General features: G+C 34.0%; 1 pseudogene; it reads right to left on the bottom strand.

The window, feature by feature from the left end:
- The window catches only part of LOC143540515 (uncharacterized), a 42,848-nt pseudogene extending 25,581 nt beyond the window's left edge, over positions 1-17,267 (bottom strand).
- Positions 17,268-23,661: the final 6,394 nt, after the last annotated feature.

Here is a 23,661-nt window from a genome sequence, read left to right as displayed (position 1 = left end):
AAACCAAGCCGAAGTGAGGATATATAATCCTCGACAACTTCGCCAAACAGACTAAGCGAAGTTGTCACAACTTCGCTTGTCTACAAGTTCGCCTACATCCCAGGCGAACTTGTGTGACATAATATCCAAAACCAAAACAAACAATCTAACACGATTACAGACACATACAAAACACTAGATACTGAACTACTGACATTATGTACCAACAAATTGCAATACAAAATGTAGAGATTTGAGTTTGGTCGAAGTGTATACTCTTTTGTGGTCATTGAATCCTTTAAAAAGTTAGGCTAAACTATCGTGTGCATGTAACATGATGGGCTCATCCTAAAAAGGTTTTGAAGTCAACTTAATAGATAAAAGAAAAATATCAATCATGTTTCTATTTAAACGTAATTATTTTAAATATACTTATATTTTTACTATAGTATTGTAACTTTAGAAGATCCAATACATAATAAAATAAATAGTTGCGAGCTAAACGGCTTGTGTCTACTGTTAACTCGTGTCGTGTTGGATTCTTGTCTATGGCACGATTTTCGGTTTCATGGCGTCATTGTGTTTAGCTAATGTAAAATTTTCAAAGTTCGTGGTGGGTTTTACCATCCGGCCTGTGAGGCCGTAATTACTCAAGTTTTGAATAAATTTTAGATAGCTTACTCGAATAAACCGATTAAGAAATCAAAGTTGATATTTTATGTTTTTGTAATTACATAATCTGTTTACAAATATTGCTTGTTAGTATTAACCTATAACCATGATTATTAAACCTTGTTTGGGATACTTGAAACTATCTGCGAGACCGGCTCACAATTTGTATCGATTAAATAAACTGTTGGCATTCCCAATGCCCCCAGTAAAAAATCGGGGCTTCGTAATCATTATTTTATCTCATACCTTTTTCACTCATGATTCGATATTATGGTGTAATATCATATGATTAATTAAGTTAAAATGTTGGACAATAATTTGTCTTTTCAAGTAGTAAGAGTTCAAATCTTGTTGTTGACAAAAAAAATCATTTATATAAAAATTTTCATAAATCCAACAAACTTGCCCGAATAACACCTCTTGAAAAGTAGGATAACAATATTTTTGTTGTAAAACAACGACCTATTAGCAAGATCCATACATGATCATACACATATAGAGATGATAAAGAGAAAGAGATTGTTTCTTATTGATGTATCTAACCAAATACAAGATGCTTTTATTTATAAGTACTTTTACATTAATACATGGATAATGAATAAATGGTGGTTAAGCATGTGGAGAGTCACACTAATAAGTAATTGTTCATAACACTCCCTATTGACTATCCACATAATGGAATACGCTTGGTAATGTTGCCTCATTAAAAACCTTGCTAGGAAAACCCATTAGGACAAAACCATAGCTAAGGGGAAAAGAGTGCAACGCGTATAATACTCCCCCTCATTTATACATCCTTTAAGTGACGAGTTCCAATATTCTAAGAAAGTTTGTTTACGACTTTTGTAACTAACAGTCCACCGCTTGATCATATAATGTACACTTCCTTATTTGGATACTCCCCCTCATTTATACATTCGTAAGTTATGAGTTTTGATCTTCTTGGAAAGTTTGTTTGAGACTTTTATAGTTAACAATCCGTCGCTTGATCTTGTAGTTTACACTTAGAAATCTTCGTATATGACTAACAGTACATCATCTTGTAAATAAGTGACTTGTAGTGCCTCATCTTGTAAATAAGTATCACAACATCTATGACTTTGCTGTATTACATTCCCTGCATCGACATAACTAACCAAACCTTTTTTTACGGGTTAGGAAATATAAACTCATATATTTCATACCTTGAATTTATCAAAATATTTATGTTTAGCTCATTTTGAAGCCTCTTCATTTGAAACAAGTTATATCTTATCAATAAATATAAATAAATAATATATCTAGTTATGTATAACTAGCAAGAAATATTGCACCAATTGCAATAAACTATAGTATTTCATTCATATTAAAATGCTCCAACATTTTATATATGAAGTTTGATTTATAAAAATATCATTATAGAAATGCTCTACACGCGTACCATCTCTTTATAAGGTAAAATGCAATCATCAACATTATATTATTGATTTAATATTAAAATATTCCATACATGAATCAAATATATTATATTCATATCTCTTTTCCAAAAGATAGTCACCGAGTTGATTATATCATTTCTGACTCGGCTTTTATAGTTCACGTATAGAACTTGCTAATTTCATATAATATATTTCTTGAGCTTTTAGCTTAAATGCTTCATACACGTATAATTTGTCATGAACTTCCTTTGATGTTAACCAATCATGCATACAATATATGACTCAAAAGGTTTTGCAGTCCATCATGGACTTCCTTCCATGTTAACCAATCATGTATACAAATTTACTCTTCAAGAGTTTGGCACATAAACTTCATTTGGTTAGCACATTCTTTTCTTTGTCATATTTAAAGATGTTATCAAGAATTATTTTAATTTCATTCTATATTGTACCATTCTTGTACATAGTCTATTTAATATCACCATATGCCTATTAATGCATAGGAATTACATCATTAAGATGCTTACTTTAACCAATAAATCGTGTTAGGAAACTCACCAGGAGTTCCATATATATTCCATTCATCAATGTATACAAGAATAAAATGTACTTGAATCCAAATTTATATAATACAGTCATATCGTTCTCGAGAACTTATTATATATGATTTTGGCAATTTAAATCCTTCAAGGATTAATTTCATTATCATAATATTTATCTAATGCATGTCATTTCTCTCTTGTGTTACCAGATTAAATTGTATTGCATCCACCACTAGAGAATATATATCCTCATCGTTGTGCCATTAATTATGCCTTACCTTGCATAATTTTGTTTTTCTTATCACGCTTTCGCAGAAAAGACTCTTTTATATCTAATATATATTACAACAATTAGTTGTATGGACCACTTGTCCAAAAACTAGCAGATTCATGAGAGAATTCAGTTTTGCATTATTTGCATCTGTTCATTTTGGCCAATCATTTTAACATTTCATTTATCGGCCGAACTTAGTTCTTGATTCTCAACGTTTTCATTATTTCAAACGCTATACAAAATTATCAACGACGTCGATTTTTTCGATTCCATATATATCTAGACATGATATAGTTTTTTTAGATCTCTTTTATTTTCAGGTACCTGAGGTTCTCTTCTAGAACCATCATGTCTATCGTCTCTTACAGAGAATCTTTCATTATACCTCGATTTGACCATTTTCATTACTTGCTCCATTTTCGAGGATTTTTATTCTTGAAAAACCGAATAGTCTAACACGCTTCAGGCGTGCCGTACACTCATTACCGGTGTATGGTTGTCCTTCTTGGACTCTAATCTTAATTGGAGCACTAGCAGTTGGTATATATATGACTTGGCTAGTAACTTTATTTAGGTTAGTGAATGCGTCAAGTAATTGACTCGTATACCTTTTTGAATGAATTATCATTGGAACTTTCGGTTCACACTTTTTAGTTTGAGGATCAATATAACATAATGATAATCCATTCCAATCTTTTTATTTTTCATTCTCCAACTGCCTTTTATCTCCCCCTCATGTTGGGAATATTGATTTGTTTGAAATAAAACATCAATCATTTGAGTTATTAAGTGAATCTCGCCTTTAATGGCTATAAGAAATTACTGATCAATGTTTATTCATGTCTATGTAACATATAATCCCAACCTTCTTTGAGGTCCCATATTTGTGCATTATAATGGAATATTTGCAATATATACCGCACTTTCAAACAACTATATATGGGATGTATTTGGTTCCATACCGAAACTAATTGTAAAGGGGAGGAGTATTATAACTTATTGGCTTGATGTGAATTAATATTGTATCGTGTAAAAACACATGTTCCAACATACAAATATGAACTTATGCTCTCATGATTATTGGATTTTCAATCAATCGTAGACGTTTGTTCATCGTCTTCGGCAAAAACAATTTTTGTAACAATATTCGTCACATGTAAATTAACACTTATTCTAATAACCATTACTAAAACGGGAATTAAGATCACCGCATTTATCAAAATAGTCTAGAATAATGTGCTTGCTATCAGCTAAGTCACAAGTCATGCAAACTTCAGGTTGCGAATTTGATAACCATTTAGACGATGCATCGATTTTAAAACACTAAATGGCATCATGTCAGGATACACGTATCCATTTGTCATTTCCATAGTTTATTAGAGATTTACACCCAAATTAGTTACGTAATAATTAAGTTATGTTGAGAGCAAACATTGTATGTTTAATTACCATGAAGAATCTTCTGGTTCTTCAATATTTTCACATCATTAATGACTCGGAATGGTCCAACCGGTCAAGCCAATATATTAAACAATCATGATCCAAAAATTTCCGGCTTATGATCATATATGCTTGAGTTTCACTCGTATTTGTTTAATACACAACAAATAATACGAGGGAATACTGTATTATTATTTCAAACATTCACGTTAAAACACGTTTCCTGATTTTATTCTCGTATCCCTTGGTGTGCCACTTCTTGTGGTCAATTTTACAATTAACATGGTTGATATCATTATCAACGCGATGGTCATTAGGATTTTCTCATTTACCATAATCATGACCTTTATAACTATCATAGTATAATCATCACATTATTACCATTACTAGTCTCATCATTATCATGAGCATCATTAACTTCAAATAATCTCATCATCTTATTCACTTCACTGAATGGATAACAACCACACGACTTTCATGTTGTGGTTATTTCAAATGTTTTTGTTTCTCATTTAACAATAATGTTTTTCACATAAATAATCTTCTCATCACACAACATCAATTGAAAAGCATTGTGATAGAATCATGGTCATTTATTTTTATTGCAAATTCTTTCAGTTTTATGTGTAACTTTATAATGATATATAAGGAGTACGACACATGGGGTGTTATTTCTTTACATTACTTTATTCCAAAAAGTAGTAAATGTTTTGCTATTATCAAATCGTATATCATTTATGTGATTAACAACTTTAAGCTTTTAGTTACTCTACTTAATACTCTACACAAGTAAATTATAGCATGTAACATCCTAAATATTATAATGTTAAATAAAGAAAGTTACGTTTAGTGATTTCGCGTTATTAATTAAATTAATATCGAGTAAAGAACGGATCATGGACTTAGATTAATTAAGATGGGTTAAATGAGAATGGGCCTTAGGTCCATAGGCTTTAAAGGATATAAATATCCCCTAAACCACCATAAAACCCTAAACCTCATTTCATTCCATCTTAATCTCTAAACACTCAAAAACACACACATACACTTACACCTATATACGGCCGAGAGCGAGAGTGAGATCCAAGGCCAAGTAAACGAGATTCTTGATAGATCCTTCATTTCGCAAGATAAACATAAGATCTATGGTCCGTGACTAAGCCAAACAAACACGAAAAGGTACTTTTTGATCTTAAAGTTTACGTTTTTATAAACGTTTAGCATTGAAACTTAGAACGAGAGTGTATCGGGTATAAACGAAACATAAAGTTGTAAACTTGATGATAAATACGAGTGTAATGAACCCGAAAATGGAAACGGTTCGGTTAATGAACCCTTAACACTAGTATTGAACGTTTTTGAACTTAAAGGTCCAAACTTTACGTGTTTTCGGGTCAAACCATATCCAAAAATGACATAGGATTGATCGCGAGTTGGTTAAATATCGTATCCAAGTGTTTCACGTTAAAACGATGATGATTTTAGGGATTAAGGATGAACAGCGGGGCTGCTGCACAACTTCGCCTACAAGCGAACTTCGCCTGCAAGCAAGTTCGCTTGCAAGCAAGTTCGCCTAACTGGACAACTTCGCCTGGCATAAGTTCGCTTAAGGTGTAACTTCGCCAAGTTAACTTCGCCTGGCATAAGTTCGCCCTTGACAACTTCGCCTGGCATAAGTTCGCTTAAGGTGTAATTTCGCCAAGTTAACTTCGCCTGGTGTTAAGTTCGCTTAATGTTAAGTTCGCTTAATGTTAAGTTCGCTTATTGTTAAGTTCGCTTAATGTTAAGTTCGCTTAACACTAAGTTCTCTTACAGTAAGTTCGCTTAATGTTAAGTTCGCTTATTGTTAAGTTCGCTTAATGATAAGTTCGCTTGAGTTAGCAAATTAGAAAATAAATGAAAAACCTAATGAAAAATGTGTTAAGCCAGGGGCTCTGCCCCTTGGACCCTGCTAGGGGCTGCCGCCCCTAGACCCCGCTGCCAGGGGCGCTGCCCCCGGACCCCCCGTTTGTTGCGGGTTATATAAAGATAGAAATACAACATGAGTAGTAGTAGTTAATTGATACATGTAAATATTATACAGTTAGCCGTGCACAGCTCAAGAAGGGAATAACGATTAACGGGGAGCGTAACAGTATTCAGGTGAGTTTCTAGCCCCATTTATGTGTTATGTTTTCGGGGCTGTGTGCATACTCAATATGTTTGTTAATACGCTTATCCTAAGAGATAAGTGTATGCCTTATGTGAATAATGTGAAATGTATGAATGATTGCTTGATGGTACGTGAACGATCTTCGGATATTGCACGTACTGTCAGGTTGTAACGCTATGTATAAGGTAAGTAAGATATGTATGCTTATGTGTATGAACGTGATAAAGTTAATAAAAGAAGGAAAGGATGGTTGTATGGTTACGAAAAGGGTACCGAGCCCTAATAATACTCGAGGTATGATGTATGGTTGTATGGTAACGAAGAGGGAATCGAACCCTACTAATATTCGAGAACTAGGGAACCGAACCCTACTAATATTCGAGGAAAGAGGGTACCGAGCCCTAATAATACTCGAGGAAGGAGGGTACCGAGCCCTAATAATACTCGAGGAAGGAGGGTACCGAGCCCTAATAATACTCGAGGAATGTAGGGCGTCATGCTCTTTATAACGTAAGATATGAAAGTAAGTTAGTACAAAAGAAAGTATGAAAGTATGAAAGTATGATTGAAATTATATAAGTTTATGTGTTTTGTATAATGTATGATTAACTAGAACTCACTCAGCGTAGCTGACTTTTAGTATGCACGCAGGTGAGTAGGATGAGGCAGCTCGCTTGAGGAGACACGTGGCACTGAATAAGAGGCTGGCATTGGAAGACTCAAGACGTTTAAGTTTAATGTTTTGTTTATTTTGAAAGACAAGATGATGTTTTAAGACAAGATGTGTTTTGTTATGAAATGTTTTATGAAAGCTTTTATATTCCACGAATGTTTTAATTAACTCTGATATTTAGAACTGCGTTTATGAGTAAATCCAACACGAAAGTAGGGCTACCGGTAACGAGGCCTTACATAGCATATTCAATATAAAAGGTATAGCATAAAATTACACAATACACCGAGTTATAATAAGTCGTTATATCACAATGTATAGAAAACATCAATCAAGGTATGAGAAGTACTCTGTGTTGAAATCATACTTTGGCATTTATATATACGATACTCTCTCCTTCGTTTATGATTCTCTCAAAATCCATTTGTAGTTCATTCCCAAAACTTGTTACTTTTAAAGCAAGGATAAATACTATAGCCATCATGATGAAACATATTGAAAAACTCATTTAACCATCACACTTTGCTAAACATGAAATCATATTAAATAAAGTTAATCATCAAATTCATATTCATATCCATTTATCCATTTGTTTCATATTCTACATGTAATATAATAACAAAATTTCCTTTAAAACAAACCAACAAACCAAGTTTCATAAAACTAATTTTTCTCACACGTGAAACTTTTTAAAAAAAAAAAGAATCTCAAGAACTTACTTTATGTTATTATATTTAATGGGATATATAACAACATATGGAAAACAAGGTATACCATGAAATTAGATTGCATATACATAACATTGTAACACGTTGATATATAAAACAAGCTATAATACAAATTTGTTGACATAAGATTTTTCCATCAATTACATGCAAATCCATATCATGGTATAACCGTATAACCAAACACTAGTATACATTACTACAAATATTTCATTTTATTTATAAAATATAAAAAAATATCTCTATCAAGTTCCTTGATTTTATAATAACATATGATCATGTAAAAAGTGTTTTAAAGATCCCAACTACAAACTAATACAACAGCTTGCATTGTTATTAAATTGTAATCATTTTTTTTAAGCTAAGCATATTTGAAATAAAGATGTAAAAATATAAAGTGGATTGTCATTCTATTTCCCATTCAATTCTCAATATAGTTCTTAACATGTGTAATAATATGTATCTACGTCATACACCCCCATCATTCACATTAAATTGAGGTAAATAAAAGAATTTTGAAACAATCATCCATATTAATTCAATAAAGTTAAAGAATAGGGAAAAATTAGAAACGGTAATCCATATTACTTTAGCATTAAAACTCAATTTAAAACTTGATTCAAGTCCATTAAATTATTTAGTAACTCCTTTTAAATAATTATCATGTCTTGATTGATAGGTTATTGAAAATATAATTTATACTTCATAACTAATTTTTCTAATGATTTACCTAAACCTCATTTTATCATGTTTTTTTTTGTAAAAAAAAGGAAGCACTATCGTCCGCGGTATGTTTGGAATTCTTATTAGCTTCAACGAATATTTAAGCTACTAATTTGTTTAGAAATTCCAATAAAAAAACTATATTTCATCCTTTCTATACTATTTGAATTATATGGTTTTTTCTAATTTCCAGTGTTAATAATCTTTCTGTAGTATAGTAGCAAAACAAAACAGTGCAATGGATACATAATGTATGACATGTTCCTACCTAATAAATAAAAAGAGAGCACATGAGTCAAACTTACCTTACACCGGGGCAGAATTATATGATCACAAAACACAAACATCGGCTCTCCAAAATAACTATGATTGGCTACCTCATGAATAGAGAGTAACGAGCAAGCTCGTGCTGATAACGTGTTGTAAAACAACGACCTATTAGCAAGATCCATACATGATCATACACATATAGAGATGATAAAGAGAAAGAGATTGTTTCTTATTGATGTATCTAACCAAATACAAAATGTCTTTATTTATAAGGACTTTTACATTAATACATGGATAATGAATAGATGGTGGTTAAGCATGTGAAGAGTCACACTAATAAATAATTGTTCATAACAATTTCAATGGGATTAAGGAATTATGTCTTTTTAGTAACATTCTATCCAAATCTAGTTTTAAGGTATGACATCATGACGAGTTGAGGACTTATAGTGATGAACCGAAACACCATATATGTATTTTATTTGTATAAAGAAAATATCAACATTAAATTGGTATGACCACAATATGTCTTATTTGACTAATGCATCTAAACGAGTGAAAGAGTTGACAAATTATAAATAAGTATGTAATAGAGTTGTAAACCGGTTACGTGAGCCATAATGGGTTTTAATAAACGAGTTCATTGTGTAAAGTGGTCAAGCTTATAAAATTAATATTTTTCTAAAAAAATTTCATTCTTTAATGGATTGAAATGCTAGTTATTTTCTGTTGAGTGATAATTAGCACCTCTGTTTTTAATCTTTTGATATTAAAATTTATTTGAACTTTAAGACAAATGTAGCAGAATATGTTCAAGTAATTGTCTATTTATACCCAAAGTAGCAAACTTCTGTTTTTTTGTTTTTTATACCATTTTTGTATTTCATTAATAATAATCAAATTTGCTATAATGAATTAATGACTTTTTAAGAGTTCTTTTTGTTCCACAAATGAACCAAAATTATATAATAAACTATTATATAAAAGGTGTCAGTTCGCAACTTGACTTTCCTTTGGATTTCTCTTAAACATATAATAAACTATAAAAAAATAAAATATTCAGCCGGTTTCTTTTGTCAATGAATGTTTGAACATGTCAAAGATTACCCGTTCTTCATACCCGGTCCTTTTTCAACCCGGTAGCCAATCGGGTTAATATGCATGAAATGGTTATTTCGTTTGTTAAATTGTCACCAATCTGCTGAAATCTTTAGCCCACATTCAAACAACTAGCTGGCCCAAAACCACTATCCTCAACCTAAGTGATTCAGTTTTGGAAGCATTCAATGACTCGAGAGAATCATGATTATTCAAAGACGATAAAACGAACCAAAGGTTCAAGAACAATGTTCTTTTTAATATAAAATTCAATCAAAAACTAATTCAACAAAAGACCTAACAATCATATTTATAAATAAAAATAAGTATTTGAGCCGGGCCGACTTAATGGACCGGATCTTGCATCATACTCCCCGTCTTCGAAAAAACTCGTCCTCGAGTTTTGTAGCCAGACCAAAGCCACCAGGATCAAAAGGAACGTCAACCCGCTTCTTATATATTATCAACATTACCCAGCCACAAAGTTCGACTTCTCGGGTTGTTTTGCTCGGCTCTTGACTTGTACCGCCTGGGTCAAACGGACCACTTAACCATTTCTTTTTCATTGTTAAATGGACCTGCTCAAGCTTAACTTCATGAGTAGTGTTGCCTGGTTCCAAACATGTGACGCCTGGGTCGAAGGAATTATAATTTGGGCCAACATATATGGACTTAAAGTTGCCGGCTAATGCGTCACTAATAGAAACAAATTCAAACTGTCTATTAATTTGAATGGGAGCTACCTTTGGGTTTTTTAGAATTAATGATTCTCCACGTGAATAATTATGATTATTTGCATAGAGTATATCTATATTTTTGGAGAATTCATTCCCTGTTGTGAACCACCGACACTTCTTGTGTATGGCACACTTTTCATTTGTCAAACCAATGATATAATCTTGTCCCCCTAAATAGTGATTATAAACAGTGTTTTGATATTATAAATACTATGTATCTTGATCGATTTAATGTATCCAGTAAAAATTCTCATATTCTCATATTTCCTTGTTTCTTGTTAACTCCAAGTTCATATATTATTCTAATAAGCTTGTTATATTTAGGGCTAATATCATAACACGTTATCAGCACGAGCCGCTTATATCCTAACCAAGAAAGGTAATAGACACAAAGGTATCTACATAAGCATCATAAACACTTATTTAATTATGTACATTAGATATATATCTATGTATATACATATACTAACTAATATACTAAGTAATAGCAATAATGTGTATAAACATTGTTATTAAAATTTAATAACTATTCTAACTTTTATTTATATATGCACACTAATATCTCATTTAGAAGTTAGATTTATTTACACTAACAATTCTATTCTTATTATTGTGCATACTAATTATATATTTTATAAAATAAACTGTATTTAATATCTTATTTATTATCTTACTTTAAAATAATTAATATTATATATTATATATATACACACACACACATACAAACGGTAATGTTACCGTTATAAACGGTAATGTAACCGTTGTAAAAAGGTTATAAATTTTCACTATAAATAACCAATCATTAACCCCATTTCATTTACAACAAACATTCTTCTTATTAAATTTATCCAAGATAAAGTTCTCAAAATGATTCACCCGGTTTTACTGTTGGTCACTATAATGCTTATACTACTTCTCATTCTAATTTTTAATCTCCCATCTGAAGATTTCGGCATTTTCTTTTTCTTTTATATGTTTATAGCTCTACCAATGTATTGTATCTCATTGTTGATTGATATATATGGATTCTAATATTTATCTTATTATTTGCTTTATTATGTTTAGCAACAAAATGTCAAATATAGCAAAACTCGAATTCCCTACACTCAACATTTCTGGAGAAAATTATATGTCTTGGACAACAAATGTCAAAAGACATTTAAAATCTATGGATGTGTTAGACACAATCCAAGAATACAATGATTGCTCTGACCAGGATAAAGCAAGAGCTGATGTTTTCATCCATAAACATATTGATGAATTATTACAGCATGAGTATTTTAATTATGATAACCCATATATGATATGGGAAGATTTGAAAAGCAGATTCGGTCATCTAAGGGAAGTTTTACTTCCTACTTCTAGAGATGAATGGAACAGTCTTAGGTTCCAAGATTTTAAGAGGGTAAATGATTACACCTCTGCTTTATACCGAATTTGTTCAAAGCTAGAATTTTGTGGGTATCCCGTAACAGAGGAAGAAAAGTTAGAGAAAACTTTCTCCACGTTTTATGCATCAAATATAAACTTGCAAACACATTATCGTTTGCAGAATTTTAGGAGATACTCTGATCTAAATGCATTACTCCTTGTAGCAGAGAAAAATAATGAATTATTGATGAAAAATCATCAATCTCGTCCCACGGGTTCATTAGCAATACCAGAAGCACATGTTGCTCACAAAAGTTCTCATAAAAATTCTGATCATAAATGGGAACAAAGTCGAGGACGAGGCCGTGGACGTGGACGTGGTCATTTTGACAAAAGGCATTTTAATGATCGTAAGCATCCATTCAAATGGAACAATAACTCTTACGGTCGTGGTCGTGGTCGTAACCAGAGAGCCAATAATTATCATGTCCCACACAATACCAATTCCAACCACCAAAATAAATGGAATGAAGCTGGTAGGTCCGAAAACAATGGCACTTCATGTTTTAGATGTGGAAGTACAAACCACTGGGCAAAGGCTTGTCGCACAGCTCCACATCTGTGTGAACTGTACCAAGCCTCTCTAAAAGGAAAAGAGAAAGAAGTGAACCATGTTGATAACTTTAATAATATCAATGCTGAGCTGAGCGTTGAAGACTTTGGGGTGGAACTTTGAAACAAAGTTGTTTGACTACTATAATTAGATGCAATTATTAAATGTGTTCTCATTATCTTTAATTATGTAGTTCCTCTTTCATGTACTACTTGTGTTTCAATTAAATAAAGTTCTTATTAAAATATCATATGTCTTCGTTATACACTTATTTTTTTTTCTTAATATTTTTCAAGATTTAAAATGAAAATCACCGGAGCACAAGATCAAACAAATGAAGAAGATATATGTATAGCGGATAGTGGAGCCACACATACTATACTTAGATCTAAAAAATATTTTTATAAACTGAAACCAACAAAAGGGATCATCAATACAATATCAGGTCCTACAAACTTGATAGAAGGAGTGGGAAAAGCTAATTTAGCATTACCAAATGGTACAAAGCTCAAAATAGAAAATGCTTTATTTTCCCCAAAATCAACAAGAAATTTGTTGAGTTTCAGAAACATATATCATAATGGATATGATACTCAGTCAAGGACTGTTAGTAATGAAAAATATTTGCATATCATAAGCAAAGATCAAATATTGGAAAAATTGCCAATGCTCCATTCTGGTTTGCATTATACATATATAAATGTGCCTCAAGCAAATATGGCAGTCAAAGAAAATTGTTGCGATTCTGGTATCATAAACTTATGGCATGACAGATTAGGCCATCCAGGATCCACAATGATGAAAAGGATCATTGAAAATACACATGGGCATCCACTGAAAGGTCAAAAGATCCACAAAATAGATAAAATGCCTCAATGTACATCTTGTTCTCTTGGAAAATTAATTACAAGGCCTTCGCCATTAAAAGTCGATAAAGAAACACCAATGTTTCTTGAAAGAATTCAAGGTGACATATGTGGACCAATTCATCCACCATGTGGACCATTTAGATACTTCATGGTCTTAATAGACGCATCCAGCAGATGGTCTAATATCTCTTTATTATCGACTCGTAATGTTGCTTTTGCAAAATTTCTTGCTCAAATTACGTGCACATTTTCCGGATTATACCATTAAAAGAGTAAGGCTTGATAATGCGGGAGAATTTACATCACATGCTTTTGATGATTATTGCATGTCTGTGGGGATTGTTGTAGAACACCCTGTTGCTCATGTACACACACAAAATGGCTTAGCCGAGTCGTTGATCAAACGCCTACAGCTAATAGCTAGACCATTAATAATGAGGACAAAACTCCCTGTTTCTATTTGGGGTCATGCAATTATGCATGCTGGATCATTAATCCGCGTGAGACCAAGTGCAAATCATAAATACTCTCCCACACAACTTGTTTCTGGAAATGAGCCAAATATCTCTCATCTTAGAATTTTTGGTTGTGCTGTGTATGTTCCTATTGCACCACCACAACGCACAAAAATGGGTCCCCAAAGAAGGTTGGGAATATATGTTAGATATGAAACATCTTCCATCATAAGATACCTTGAACCTTTAACAGGTGATGTATTTACAGCACGTTTTGCTGATTGTCATTTTAACGAGACAATGTTCCCGACATTAGGGGGAGAAATGAAAAAGCAAGAAAGAGATATATCATGGTGTATGCCATCATTGTTACACCTAGACCCAAGATCAAAACAAAGTGAGACAGAGGTTCAAAAAATAATACATCTACAAGAAATTGCAAATCAGTTACCTGATGCATTTACTGATATAAACAGGGTCACTAAATCTCATATACCAGCTGCTAATGCTCCAGCTCGAGTTGAGATTCCAAGCAAGCAAAACCATAATAATGCACCTCATGAATCTCAAAAACGTTTAAAACGTGGAAGGCCAATCGGTTCAAAGGATAAAAATCCTCGAAAAAGAAAGGGTTCTGAGAAGGATACTGACCCTAAGGAAGGAATGATTGACAAAACCTTCCCTCAGGAAAGAATAAATGATATAACATTTCCTCAGGAAGAAATAAATGATTCCAATAAAGAATTGTCAATAAACTATGGTAAATCACATATAATGTGGGATCGAGATGAAATGGAAAATATTGATGATATATTTTCTTATTCTGTGGCAAGCGATATCATGGAAGAAAATGATGACCCTGAACCAAAATCTGTAGATGATTGTAAAAATCGACAAGATTGGAACAAATGGAAAGATGCTACGCAAGCTGAATTAAACTCACTAAACAATCGAAAGGTTTTTGGACCTATTGTCATTACACCAAAGTCAATGAAACCTGTAGGATATAAATGAGTTTTTGTGAGAAAACGAAATGAGAAAAATGAAATTACAAGATATAAAGCAAGACTTGTAGCTCAAGGTTTTTCTCAGAGGCCAGGAATTGACTATGAAGAAACGTATTCTCCTGTCATGGATGCTATTACGTTTAGATATTTAATCAGCTTAGCAGTCTCTAAAAATTTAGAGATGCGCCTTATGGATGTTGTCACAGCTTACTTGTATGGATCACTAGATAGTGACATCTATATGAAAATTCCCGAAGGATTTAAACTCCCCGATGCAATAAGCTCAAAGCCTAAGGAAATGTATTCCATCAAATTACAAAGATCCTTGTATGGACTGGAACAATCTGGAAGGATGTGGTACAATCGTTTAAGTGATTATTTGATAAGCAAAGGATACACAAATAATCTTATTTGCCCATGTGTCTTCATCAAGAAGACAACATCAGGATATGTGATCATAGCTGTGTATGTTGACGATCTAAATTTAATTGGGACACAAAAAGAAATTAATGAAGCAATTAAAGAAAGAATTCGAAATGAAAGATCTTGGAAAAACCAAATATTGTCTTGGTTTACAAATTGAGCATATGCATAATGGGATACTTGTGCATCGGTCAACTTATACTGAGAAACTCTTAAAAGCGTTTCAATATGGACAGAGCAAATCCTTTAAGCACACCGATAGTTGTTAGATCACTCAATGTTGACAATGATCCATTTCGTCCTTGCGAAGATAATGAAGAGATTCTTGGTCCCGAAGTACCATACCTCAGTGTAATTGGAGCACTTATGTATCTTACTAACTGTACAAGACCTGACATTTCTTTTGCAGTTAATTTATTGGCAAGATTCAGTTCATCCCCTACTAAAAGACATTGGAATGGCATTAAACATATTTTTCGGTATTTAAAAGGAACTGTTGATTTAGGTTTATTTTATCCTAACGATTCAGAAGAAGGGTTAGTTGGTTATGCAGATGCAGGTTATTTATCTGATCCCCATAAAGCAAAATCTCAAACTGGATACGTATTTAAGAATGGAGGAACTGCGATTTCATGGCGTTCTCAGAAACAAACACTCATTGCAACATCTTCAAATCATGCTGAAGTCATTGCATTGCATGAAGCTTCAAGAGAATGTGTATGGTTAAGATCTATGTCACGACACATATTGATTTCTTGTGGACTAGAGAAAGATCGAATTCCAACTCCTATCTATGAAGATAATGCAGCTTGTGTCTCGCAAATGAAGGAAGGATATATCAAAAGTGACAGAACAAAGCATATACCACCAAGATACTTTGAGTATACTCGAGACCTTATTAAAAACAATCAGGTTGAAATGAGATATGTCCAGTCCAGCAACAATTCAGCTGATCTTTTCACAAAATCACTTCCCACAGCAACATTCAGGAAACATGTTCATGATATTGGCATGCGCCATGTACGAACAATGTAACGACCTGCAATTTGAGGGGGAGCTATATACTGCACTCTTTTTCCCTTAGCTAAAGTTTTTTCCCATTGGGTTTTACTTTAGCAAGGTTTTTAATGAGGCGGTACTTCAAGACCCCAAAGTTTTTTGAAAAGGTGTCATCCAAGGGGGAGTGTTGTGAACCACCGACACTTTTTGTGTATGGCACACTTTTCATTTGTCAAACCAATGATATAATCTTGTCCCCCTAAATAGTGATTATAAACAGTGTTTTGATATTATAAATACTATGTATCTTGATCGATTTAATGTATCAAGTAAAAATTCTCATATTCTCATATTTCCTTGTTTCTTGTTAACTCCAAGTTCATATATTATTCTAATAAGCTTGTTATATTTAGGGCTAATATCATAACATTCCCTTCCTTATTTTGCAAGTTAAATTTAGAATGAGATCCCATAAAATAATCTAAAATATTCAAACCTTCCTTATCTTGTGTAGAAGTCAAACATTCCACAATTTTTGCTGGCACTAATGGAGTTTCCAAGTGAGCATTCACCTCAACGCCATCAATAGCCAACCCATCACAACTGGTAACCTCCACATCGCCACCATCTTCGTTATGGACTTGCATGGAATCCCACCAGAAACCTTCCTGAATAAACATCGCATCAAAGTCGGCATCCACCGTAACACCGCCATTAATAATTTTTGTACCAGTGTCAACCCCATTCAAGGTTGCGGTGGTCCACCAATAGCCATCATTGTTCTCTTCCTCCTCATAATTATCAAAACAAGGAGGAGAATGATACATAGAATCGTCATGGGTAGGATACTCCTCATCCCCGGTTAACTCGTCCCCGACGGGTGTTTCCGGTTCCGTTTCCTTCCATGTTGATGATGCTTCAAGATCTCAGATCCTCTGTTGGAGCCGCATGATGTCTTGTTGTATTTCCAGATCTCGGACTCGCTTCCGGAGCCGTTTGATCATCTTAAGATCCTGTGGGTCGGAATAGACTCCACCGCTGCCTCGGTCGGTGTGACATCCGTGGCAAAACCGAGTACACCTTAGTATTTACAAACTCGAATAAACGTTTAACCGCTTATTGCGTAACGAACAAACAAATAACCAAACGGGTCTGGTTATGGTCCGGATATCCCAGGGTGCCATCTATAAGTGATATATGATCTACGCAAGCTAAAATATTAGTAATATGGCCTTAGTTCGATAGCAAACAAAACGAGGTACACTATATTCATTACGTAACAAGTAAACGATAAATCGGTTAATTCGTAGTGCTTAAACGAGTAACCGACCGATACTAATTATGACCCGTATACATACTGAGGGGTCATATACGAGTCATATATATGTTATAGAGGCTAACATGTTGATATTTAGGCCCCAGTACGTTTAAAACTCTTTGAACGAAAAAGGTTTCGTTTATCGATACGCTATAAGCTTAAACGCAATCGTTAATATCAAAACAAGCATTGTAGCATCCGTTAAGCCGAAAAAGATTTATAAAACACTTATACGACATGTTTTAAGCAATCCGTGAAAGTATTTTGGAATTTTACAACGAGTTAGTACGTTTTTCTTATTTTACAAAAATAAGCTGAAAAACACTCGTTTTTACGCTATTTCTCACACCCGAATTAATTTTCTCGCGAAAAACCGAACCCGAACTAAATTTGAAGTGGGCTTTTCATGTTTGGGCTTGTATGGTTAGATTAATGGGCCAAAACAACCCATTAAGGGGTCTCCAAGCATTCCGATCGGATAGCCCCACCAAACATCACATTTGTTTTATATACATAACTTACTCCTTAAGTCATTGTTATTCAATTTAATTCTCAAACATTTGAAGTCCAAAGCAGCTCCAACTTCTGCTCTAACAATTTTCCTTCAAAACTCTAGATATACTGAGTTTGCAACCCGAGACCCGGAAAGTCGTTTAAGCTAGCAAAATTCATCGAAAACCGACAAGGAATCAGGCTATAAACGAGGCATCTGACTTACTGATACGTAATTTCTGTGCGAACTACGATAAGGTGAGTTTCACGACCCCCACTTTCTAAACTGTTTTACGAACTTTTGGGGTGGAAAGCATGTTTATACACGTTATCGATCTGAAAACGATTTGGGACATAATATATATCTGAACAATTATATATGAAAAGTCCCTACAAACATAATGATTGACTACGTGCTGATGAAAGATGATTATTATCGTTGATTGATATATTAAGTGGAGATAATACGAATTTGCAAAACATAATGAAATTACCCGTGACAGCAGGTTTATACAAACATGTTATGTAATGTTAAACATAACTAATTTTGGAGATAACGTGGTCTGTGATGATTATGGGGCTATTGTGGGCAGAAAGGGGGCCACAATAGTAATAAACTAAAGTTGAGTATGGCCTATGAGCCAAGTTCTGCTGCAACTTATAAACTAAAGTTGAGTATGGCTTATGAGCCAAGTTCTGCTGCAACTTATAAACTAAAGTTGAGTATGGCTTATGAGCCAAGTTCTGCTGCAACTTATAAACTAAAGTTGAGTATGGCCTATGAGCCAAGTTCTGCTGCAACTTACTAAACTAAAGTTGAGTATGGCCTATGAGCCAAGTTCTGCTGCAACTTATTAAACGAACTAACTTGATTATGACATGAATGTTAAGAAAATAACGTGATTATGCGTATTGTGGGCGGATGGGGAGCTACAGTATTTGGTGATACGTGATAAATACTATATATGTATATGTGTCTATATACATGCTACGTGATTAGCCGTAGGAAATACTATGTGTAGAATATACTAATTATTTGCGTGTACACTATATAATGGTTGAGTTTATGTGGAACCGTTGTGGGAGGAAGGGGGTCCACAGTGGTTGGTTAAACACAGAAATTGGAAACAGGAAATACGAACAAACAACCACGATTTTACCGAAATTTCAAATTTATATTATAAATTTACATGTGTGCATATGCACACACAAGGATACGGCTGTACATATTTATACAAACGTAAACACATATTTTTACATACGCGCGTACATACAAACTATGACTGTGTGGTACGCAGAACTGATTTCGTTAAACTTATGAAACTCACCAACTATTCGTAGTTGACCTATTTTAACATGCTTTTCAGGTAATCAGATATGAGAAGTAATTTCCTGTGCGTTACGTGTCTGATTGGTGAATGATGTCATGGGCATTTGAGTTAGAAGTAAAGTAATTGAAGAACCGGTTTGATTGTATCACCTAGTTTGTAAAAGATGTTAGAACGATATAATATATTGTGAACTAGTTAGTAATGTTTCTTTATGAACAATGTATTTGATACCAGTTGTATCTGTTGCATTTCCGTTTTACGCTTCCGCAATTCGCTTAACGGGGTGTGACAGTCGGCGAATCTGCGAGCAAACAAGTATTCACCTCCACGTTGAGCCATTTGAGAACCAAAAGCTCTGATATCAACTGATGCAGTTTCGGAAGCATTCAATGGCTCGAGAGACTCATGATTATTCAAATATGATAAAACGAACCAAAGGTTCAAGAACAATGTTCTTTTTAATATAAAATTCAATCAAAAACTAATTCAACAAAAGACCTAACAATCATATTTATAAATAAAAATAAGTATTTGGGCCGGGCCGACTTAATGGACCGGATCTTGCATCACTAAGTTTGATATTAAATTGAAGATTGAAATATACATTTGAAATTTGATATTGAAATAATCCATATATTTCAACACACTGATAATTGTTATTGTATGTGAATTTTTTGTTTAATTGTTTCATCTTCATCTTTTTACCACTTTTAATTTGCTTAGTGATTACCACTGTTTATGTTATTTTATTCATTATTTGTTATTTATGACGGACCATTTTTAACCCGACCTATATTGGCTCGACCCATAAATTTTGCTCCCTCCCTACTGAAAATTCATGTATTCGCCACTACCATCACCTCTTATCCTATGAACCCTCACCAATGAATCTTACCCTTAGCGAGGGACTACCACCGATTACGTCAGTAGATGAAGCATTTTTAAACAAATAAAATAACGTCAAATTTAATTGGGGCATTCTCTCGCAGGCAAAAACAGGCAACGAACTTAATCTCGCTAGACTTATTCTTGTTAGGTTCATTAGGATCCTAATATTGCAGCCAAAAACAAAAGGATTCTTTTGATTAAAACCTTGGTGTATTTTGATAGAAATTTGATATCTTTACTTAGCAAATTGTTTTTTGTTTACTAGAAATTGTGATGTCTTTTCATGGGGTGACATGCCTTTTCGTAGTTCCTATTACTAAAAATAGGGCTGTTCAGTTAACTCGTATTACTCCAAGGTAAACAAAACAAAAACTGTTTTAATTCACACACGATCGAATTTAAAACATTATGATCAAACAACCTTGAAATATCAATCTATAAGAGTTTTGTAGTAATAAAAATGACCTCAATAGCACAACAGGTTTAATTTCCAAACCCTTAAGCGAAGCAATTTCGTTCAAATATTTAACTGGCTTAAGTATTTCAATTTTAGTCATGTATCAAATCATAAATAATTTATCATATAAGTATTATTCTCTTGGTTAAACGAATTAAAAATGTTAAACAGTATTATAGCTATTTGTTTTCTATAACACTTTATATAAAAAAGCAAAGTTTGGAAGAAAAGTTTGGCATGTCCTCTCGTCAAAGAGCGGTATTAGAATGTCTTCAGGCTCCTCATGCTCAAGACTTTTTGACTGTCATCCCAATCGAAGGGTTAGACCAGCACATGTCAGCAGTGGAGTACCGAGCCATTCTTAAATATCGTTTAATGATCCCACTGTTCCCAGTTGATGAGCCATGCCCGGTCTGTCGTAAGGTTTGTTTAGATAATTTTGGTGAACACGCGATTCATTGCAAAGAACTCCCTGGGTTCAAATATAGACATGATTTGGTCAGGGATGTCCTTTGTGATGTGTTAAAACGGGCGGGAATCTCGGCAAGAAAAGAGGCTCCTGTGAATTTCTTGTCGGATCCACGTGAAGGAAGGTCTACTCTCCTACCAGTGGACATTCTTGTGTTTGGATGGGCGGGGGGAAACATGCTTGTGTGGACCTTACTGAGGTGTCCCCTCTTGTCAGGCTTAGGGTCACCGGGTTTGTTGCTAGGCATGCCGTGCTAAAGGCAGAAGCAGGAAAAAATGCTAAGCACGAGAAGACGTGTGTGGAGAATCAACACGCCTTCATTCATTTTGCTTTTGACACATTTGGGTCTCTTGCCCCCGATGCTGTTGCGTTTCTAAAAAGAGTTCAGCGGGTCGTACACAGTAACTCATCGACGCTGAAGAACGATAACTTTGTTTTCAGTAGGATCGGTTTTGCCATTCAAAAGGGGGTGACGGCGCAGCTTGTTACCCGCTTACCTGCCTCTTTATTGTATTTGGAACTATTTTTAATATAATTTAACTCTTTGAAACGAAAAAAAAAAGCAATAATTTAGTAATTAAAACACGTGAGTTTAATGGCATGCATAAGTGCATAGTGCATTAGTGCATACTCTATGATTTTATTGTATTGGATTACATTACATTATTCAATATTAGTGTTTTGGATGTTAGACGGGTCCTTTTTGAAGCCCAATAGTAGAACCGGATCCTATTTCCTATATGTAATGTCAGATAAAACTTACAAGACGCTTGTAACTCTTTTAATATTGGGGCCCGCTTAGCCTGATGAGCCCATGTTGAGCCTGTAGAGTAGGCAACACTCCAAGAATAATAACAGGAAGGAAAGACTAGCTTGGAGCAATTTTCTTGTTAATTCTCAAAAGCAAATTACATGAATATAAATATGCAATGCAACAACTACTCCACTAACCACTCTATCTTATCTTTAGGATCATGGACATGCAGAACCCTATGATCCCATTACATGCATAACTAACATGTGACATAATTAAATAACATAAAACAAATAACATAAATCAAATAGCATGACTAAAATGCAAACTAAACTTCAAGATGTTACGGTTTCCTTAGGTTGCATCTGATTCTTGGGCCCGGCCCAAGGATTTGTTCAGTTGGGTCAGTTGGGATGGATTTGGGCCCGTATCAGCCCATGTAGAAGCACTTTTGAGTTTTGTTGTCTAATCTTACTAAAACTTTTCAATGCATCCGAGTAAACTTTCATAAACAGATTTAGGGTGCCTCTAAAGCTGTTAAAGAACACGTATACAAGAATTAATGGTATATCAAACTTGTATCTCGTTGTTTACGAAATAATTCTTGAGCTTCTATATATTTCAGTGGTATTTTTCTTTAGTTTCTTGTAAAAAATAACTAAATTATGTGTCATGTGACTCTCTGAATGAGTAAAAGAGAAAAGAGAGAGAGAGAGAGATTTTTAGAAAGAGAGAAAATAGGAGAGAAGAAATGGAAGTGTTAGGCCATGTGTAGTGGAGGGGCTACAATTGAGGGCGAATTGTGACACGTGGCGCCCAATCAGCATGGAGTGGAAATTTGTTTTTGGGGTGTAATGGTGTAGGGGCTATAAGTTGGGCCTAGGGGTATAAACGAGCTGAGCCGAGCCCGAGCTTTACACTACTCGAGCTCGGCTCGAATGATATAACTTGGGCTCGTGCTCGAGCTCGGGCTCGTTCGAGCCTATTTTAATAGGATCGAGCTCGGCTCGAACGGCTTTGTATAAAGATCGAGCTCGGCTCGAATAAGCTCGACTTTGTTTCAGGCTGTACCCAAGCAAAAGCTCATGTTGGGCTGGACTCAACAGATTGCAAAAAACATGTTTCCAAGTAACATGAAATATAAAGTAAACTACAAAAATACAAAAATAATACATAACATTAGATAAATGGATAAAAGTAGGCTTAAACCAAAACAAAGTCACGGGATCGACCAACATAAACTAAGTTAAACCATAGAAAGAACAAAATAACAAGATCAAGTTATAGATTTCTGGATAAATAACATCATATCAAAAATATCCCGTCTTCTCAAAAAAGCCAATTTTCCACAAAAGTTAACAAGTCTTTATACTCCAACGTTCCACAAAAGCCTTCGTACTCCAATGTTTTAAACATGAAACAACAAACGAGATTTGTTAAACCACAAACTATAGATGTAACAAATAATCTTGACCTAAGCAATAAAGCAATTTGAGATCATGTGTACCTTTT

The sequence above is a fragment of the Bidens hawaiensis genome, unplaced genomic scaffold (genome assembly GCF_021521415.1).
Source record: "Bidens hawaiensis isolate Kalapana, Puna unplaced genomic scaffold, B.hawaiensis_p1.1 tig00012269_1, whole genome shotgun sequence".
Classification (NCBI taxonomy): domain Eukaryota; kingdom Viridiplantae; phylum Streptophyta; class Magnoliopsida; order Asterales; family Asteraceae; genus Bidens; species Bidens hawaiensis.
The sequence above is the reverse complement of the archived record's forward strand: the minus strand, read 5'-3'. Positions and strand labels throughout refer to the sequence as shown.